We start from the raw sequence: 6,732 nt of genomic DNA on the forward strand, positions 1-6,732 counted from the left end.
CAGAGGCTCCGAGAGGGCTCCCCGGCGGGTCCCCAGCGCACTCGCCGCGCCCGGGCAGCGGCCCGACCGGGCGAGCATGGGCGGCGCGGAGTGACGCCGCCGTGCCCGCTTGGCATCAAGGACATTCAGCCTGCGGGGGTGGGGACGAAGGGGGACAGCCCCGTGTCGCCACCGCAGCCCCCCAGAGCCACTACTGCTGCTGCTCAGGCTCCGGGGTTGGGTGGAGGAAAGGGGTGCTTGAAAACGATCCACATTTTCCGACCTTTTTGTTGGACATTCCGCCCACCTTGGACACTGAAAGAGGAGCTGTCAAGCCTTGCAGACTCCGATTTCGCCCTCCGTTTTCCTCGTCTCCTCCCGGGTTCCCCGCGCCTCGGTGGAGTATTTGCGTTCGGGCTGGGGCTGGAGGAGCAGCCACACGCGCGCACACGCACACGTTCAGAGGAGGGCGAGAGGCAGCGGCACCGGCTCCATCTGCAGTGTCAATGCGGCGCTCCTGCTGAAGGAGGCAAAGCGACGCTTCCAGGTAAGGAGCCGGCGGGCGGGCGGCAGGACAGCGCGGAGATGCCGGGCTGGGTCCCCGAGTCCTCGGCTGCTCCGGAGCCAGTCCCCTGCACGCACGCACACACACAAATACACGCAGGCACACACCGCGCACAGGCACCTGCCCACCTCGCACCTGGACCCCCGCGGAGGTGCCGCGCAGCCAGGGCAGGTATTTCCCGTGTGTGTTCTCTGACGCTCCTGGACCCACACTTCTCTTACCCCGGACTCGCAGGGCGGAATTCTGTGTATGACTGCCTCTCCCTCCCACCGGGCAGGGAGATTTTTTTCAGTTCCCAGCCCCTTGCATCCCTAGCTGGTTTTAAAAACGGATGAGGAATGGGAGATCTTGGGGACCCTCTCAGTGTGATTTCTGCTCCGTGGCTTTTGAACACCTTGGGATCTTAATGGTATACGGACCGCCAGGTATTCGGACAAATTTGGAGAGCGTGGTGCCCAGCGCGCGGGGAGGAGGCCACAGAGGCGGATGGGGCTGCAGTTCTGTAGGGCGGTGCATGTGGAACAGACTGCGTTTCCCCAGTAAGAGGCAGCACAATCGCTTTTCTGAAGCGTGGCACTGCTTCCCCGGGAAGGCATGCGCCGGGATTTCGGGCTTAAGCGCCGCTTGGGGCGTGTGTGTTGCTTATCAAGGGAGTGTGTTGGGTCACATCCTCCATAGAAGGTATGACCTACTCATGTCTTCAGTCCTGGGCAGCACCAAGGCGACAGGGCTTAATAAGGACACAGGACTTGGGTCTCCCCTTCACCTCCCCTCCCCTTTCTCTGCAGGGTCCTGGGAAGATCACCCATGTCTCTGGCTAACAACTGTCACATGCCTTTGAAGGTGTGTGTCTGAGAAAAAGATCTAGGAGTGAGGATCCAGGAGGGTGCAGTGCAGGAAGGAAGGGAGGAGGGTCCCCCTCTCATGACGACCTCAGCAGTGCCCACCCGATAAGGAGACAAGGCATTCTTGGGTCTGCCAGCGTCCCCCCAGAGCTGGGCTGCTCCTGACCGTGTAGACTCACTCTCCAGGAGCCTGTGGTTCGAGGTTCTAGCTCCAGGAAGCTTTTCCGTACCCTTTCTCCCTGGCTGGAGTTTCATAGGCTGCTCATTTTCAAACTTTTTCTGGAGGAGGTAGGAGGTGGTTGGGCTCCAAAAGGGCTTTTCCACAGGTCCCATTTGGGGGTCAAAGAACAATTCATTCAGGGCTTAGTTGTTGAAAGAAGAATGTGAGATCCAAATAAAATATGATTTTGGAATTGAACATAAATATAGCAAGGTTCTGTGGTTTCTATAGCTTTCTCTTGTTGGGGAACCTTGTTGGTCAACCTGGGAGTAAATGGAATACGCTTGCACCCTCTCTGCAAGATCCTATGCTCAGAGTGTCCTACAAACCCATCAGCGGGGGAAAAAAATACTGTGTTGGGAGTCTTCCAGAACATTAGAGGAAAGAATCAACACTCTTTCAACGAGAGGAACTCAGTGCTGGGCACTGGCTTTGGTTGATTCTGTAAACCCCAAAGATGGTGCTGAAATTAAGGGCTCTCTCCACACCTCCATCTCTGCTATTTTCAAACTCTTTCAAGCTACTGGAAAGGGCTCTGGCCTGGCCGGGGAGAAGAGCAGACGCCCCGGGAGGGAGATTGTATTCTGGCTGTGTGCTGTGTGAGCTGCCCTTTGATTGATTGAAAAGGGTAGATGGAATAAAGCAAGGCTGTCACAATGGGGAGAACCCAGTAGGGGGAAGAAACATTATTTTCCCTTTAAGAATGGTGGGTGTGTATGTATTCACACGCGTTCTGTTCTCAAAGAACCTAGCTATATGCGGTCAGCCCGTCCAACCAGAGGTGGCAAGGGGACCCACCTCTGTCTTCCGGGCTGTGGGAGAACTGGAGCAGTTTCACACGCACGCCCCTTGAGAGCGTGGTCGGGGAGGTCCCACGTATGTGTAGAGCAGCACATGGTTTTCAACAGAAATAGTGAGCTCCAGCAACAGGAGTGGCTCCCAGGTAAACATTCCCCCACGGGACCTTGAAGGGGCAAAAAGCTGGGGTACAGAGCTTCCTGAAATGGCTGTGCCTCTTCCACATGTCCGCTCCTTTCTCTGCTGCCCTCTCTACCCTCTTTCCTTTCTCAGATATTTGCAGCCTCAGGATACATCATTTGAATGCAAAGCCAGCAGTCATTATGCTGCTTATAAGCTAACGGTTTTTAAGCATGGTTCAAAAATCCCCACACTTTCTGCACTTGGTGTTAGGTACCAATCTGGTTTCTAGGACAAAGCAGGCATTAGTTAACATCTGTGTAAAGCTGCGTGTACAGCATCCAATTTCCCCCAGACTCTCCAGCCAGCCTGGAGCATGTCACATTGTCACTCTCCCTCTCCACCATGCCTCTGTGGTCTTCCTTTTACATTCTCCGGGGTCTTCTCACTCTGGTTGCACTCGAAAACCTCCAGTCGTGAATGCTTCCTTTCTGCAGAGCTTTGCTGCTGGTGAACTGGGCTCTAGGCAGCTCTGCTGTGAGCACGAGGCATGGGTTGCCCACAAACTGTTCCTTCTTGCCCACTCTGGTGCTCGCTTGGGCCGGCCTCTGTCCTCCCAGGACTTCATCCTGGATGCCCACTGATGCTCTGCAAACATTTCCGGAGGAACCTGAGGCAGACAACTTGTTTCCTTTCTCCTTCTCCGCGTCTCTCCATCCCTGCTGCTCCCTGCAGACAGGGAAATCTGCATGGCAGAGTCTGCCTACACTTGGCCTCCTGATCCTTTTAATCACAATGAGGGCTGCTGGGAATTCATTGGGGGCTTTCTAGGGAGGCAGCCCTCCCGAAGTGGGGAGGGAGCTAAGGGGGCGGGGTGATTAACTGCTCTTAGCTCCTAGTTCTCACCAGGCTTCCATGCAAAGAAATTGCAGCCAATCTCTCTCCTAGCCAGCTTCTTAGCAGCTTAGAGGCGTTTCTCAGCAGCTTCTCCCCATCCTCACCCAGAGAAGGCACTACATGATGGTGCCACCTTGGAGACCTGTTGGAGTAGCTTTATGATGGGCGGTGGAGGGCGGCAGCCATACAGAAAACCTCCCATGATTCCGGCTGTGATTCATCTGTGCAACAGATGTCATTAATTTTCAGGCTCGCTTCTCCTCTTCTGATTTGTGTCCAGTGCTAACCAATGTGAAACTGGTTCGGACCCTGGGGCGGTTGAACGGGGCTCCTCTCCCTGCCTTGGCATCCCCCTTCCTCCTTCGCCACACCCCCTTCCTGCCTCCCCCCCACCACTCGCTAATCCACCTCTTGGCTTTGTGCGCACATCCGCCAGCCCATTCGCCCTCAAATTTGTGGCACTCCAAGAAATCAATATAACATGAATTTAACGACAGCTGGATGATTAAGTGTTATTTATATTTAAGAGCGGCATTTTAAAAGGACGTTGTGCTAATAAATCAGAGGCTGTTTGGGGGATGCACATGATTAGGGTAATTGCCCTATAGGCTCTATTGAGCAGTGCTTGGTCCGTGCCCAGCCCTGGGGACAGCACCTCTCCCCGAAGCCGCCCCGAGCCCGGCTGCTTCCTACCCGGAACTCCTACCGGATCCCCTCCCTTCCTCCGGGGCTTACTCACTCTTCCTTCTCCCACCTCACTGCCCAGGCTGTAGCCTGCCAGTCCCGGCAGGAAGGTGGAGTCAGCAGGGAGACTGAAGGGGGCTCTGCAGCTAAGTGGTAAGAGAGGGATCAGAAAAGCTAAGGCAGGCAGGGGGTCCTAGTTCCCGGAGCAGAGCCTGGAGGCAGAGGGAGGAGGCGGCTTCCCGCTTGGTGTGAGGTAGCCTGGAAGAAGAGCTTCCTGAGCCCCTGTAGGAACCGCTGACCCCTGGCCTCTGATCCTGCGGTATCAGGCTCCCCAGGGAAGGGGCTTTGTGGACATTACGATTTGTCCTTGTGAAAGGAATGGAATGGAAAAGAATAGTGATGATGGTGGTGGCTCATATTTATGGAGCGCTTACTCAGACGAGGCATCATTTAAGTACTTTGCACAGGTTGGCCCTTGCTTCCTCTTAACAACCCAGAGAAGTAGTTACTCTTACTATCCCACTTCCTCCAGAGGAGGCTGAGATGTGGGAAGGTAAGAACTTGTCCGAGATCCCTCAGCTGGTGATGATGGAGCCAACTCCAACCTTAAGCAAACAAGCTGACCCCCGCCTCGTCACTGTGCTGCGTGCCTCCTTAGCACATCTGTGTGGGGCATGTTGTTACCCCATGGGAGGTTTAGGGGAGTGTACCCCAGGAACTTCAGAATGCCTGGCTTTTCCTCTGGACTACCTCTGTGACCCTAGGTGAATCTATGTCCTCTTTAAACCTCAACTTCCCAATTCATCAAAGGGGGCTGAGTCTTATACTCCCGAACTCAGTCTTTCTGGCCTCAACATTTTAGGGAAGAGCCACAGGTGATCTTCTAGAGGTTAGGTGTTCTTTTTCCTCCCAAAGAAAAACTCTTATATTTCAGACCTTAATTATTTGGCTTCTCCTCGACATTAAAGTGAGCGAACGAAGGTTCTGCCAAACTTGAAGTTGGCATTTCATCACCGGCCCTTTGGGGCAACGGGAGCGGCTGACACTGTTGGGTGTGGAGTCCTGCTCAGACGTACCCCAACAGGTGTGCGTGAGACCTTAGGTATCCCCGAGTTGCGGGTGAGGCTTGGCTGTCCTCCCACTTCTCCGAAAAGGATTCGAAACAGCAAATTGGATTTTGGAATGTTGTCACTTCCACACAAAACAGATCACTAGCTAAGAGGATAGCATCTCCACAGTCGATGGGCTGAACGCAGACTAGCTGAATCAATTCCTGAGGCCTCGCGGGCAAAGAACCTTCCTTAGGGAGAAGCAGCCGAGGAAGAGGTCGCTGGAACTGCAGGGCAGGAAAACCAGAGCTGGTCAAAGCTTCCCGGTCTCCGCTCAAGGTCTGTCGCACACCTGGCATGCTCCTTGCACTTGTCTTGTAGGAGCCCAGCTGGATTTCCCGCTTGGGACTGTGGAGTGCAGGACTAGAGGGCGAACACACCACTCCTTGGCTTTGGCCCAGAGGTCAAGAGGAGGGAAAGTATACAAAGCAGGGTTGGCCGATTGTTTCTCCCCTTGTGGAGGGAGTAGACCGGGAGGGGAGGGCATGTCAGGGCAGCAGCCAGCGGCTTGTGTGATTGAACCAGACTGCATGGCATGTCGGCTCACCTTGCAGAGATGGTTTTTAACAGGGGAACATACCGGAGTCATCTAGGAATCTGAGGAAATACATACCTGCCTGGACCTCATTTTTCCCCTCTCATTGCAGACCTGCTTCCTGAAGGTGAACCTAAAATACAGCCGATTTCCCAAAGCAAATGCTGTGGGAGTGAGTAGATGTTACACACACACACAGTTTCCATGGCCGAATAAGTTTACCTTGAGTGTCAAGCAAAGCCAAAGGGGTTCCTTATTGCAGGACTTCTCAGAGCCTTTAAACACACTAACATGGATTGTGAAACCACAAAAGGTAGATATCTGTGCAGTGGCCCCTGGGAATCCACTGAAAAATGCTGGACTAAGACAAGTACTTTCATTTGTCTGCTCTTTTGTGAATAAAGGGGTGGCTTCTACAATTAAAAATTCAGGGGGGAAAAAAACAACAACAACAAAATTTTCCGGGGAACTTTTCATGTTGCACACACAAAGAACTGGGTTCCGGTGATTATGTAGATACTAGGGTTTCAAGTAGAATTTGGTTAATGGGCAGAAAGTCCAAGTCTGTGCTCAGCATTTGCCCATTGACCTTCCAAGGCAGCAGAGAGGTTCTCAGACAGGAGCGAGGTCCAGCCAGGTGCATGTTTCCTCAGGTTCCTAGACAATTCTGGTCGGTTCCCCTGGTTAAAAAGCACTGGTGATGTGGGAAAAGCTAGGTGTTGGAGACAAATAGATGTAGATAATTCCAACTCCCACTTACCAGCTAAGGAATCTTGGGAACAAAATCAACTTACGTTTCAGGATTACCACTAATAAAATGAGGTGGGTTAGTCCAGATCACCGATTTAAATTTTTTAAAACAATGTAGGCAGGTAGAATTCTTTATTCAAATGACAGTTTATATGGAATTCTAATGCACAGAACAGACGCAAGAAGGACTGTTTGGTCAAAGCTACAGGGGAGCTTGGGGCCTTGCACCC

The 6,732-nt window shown here is 53.1% G+C and overlaps 1 protein-coding gene across 1 annotated transcript in view; it reads left to right on the forward strand.

The window, feature by feature from the left end:
• The first annotated feature begins 389 nt into the window (after positions 1 to 389).
• PLXNA4 (plexin A4) overlaps positions 390 to 6,732 on the forward strand; it is a 401,265-nt gene continuing 394,922 nt past the window's right edge. Inside the window, exon 1 of the mRNA XM_079785801.1 lies at positions 390 to 526. The gene's annotated coding sequence lies outside the window, so the exon portion shown is untranslated. The remainder of the gene's footprint in view (positions 527 to 6,732) is intronic.

This window comes from Cnephaeus nilssonii (genome assembly GCF_951640355.1).
Source record: "Cnephaeus nilssonii genome assembly, chromosome: 12".
NCBI classification, from domain to species: Eukaryota; Metazoa; Chordata; class Mammalia; order Chiroptera; family Vespertilionidae; genus Cnephaeus; species Cnephaeus nilssonii.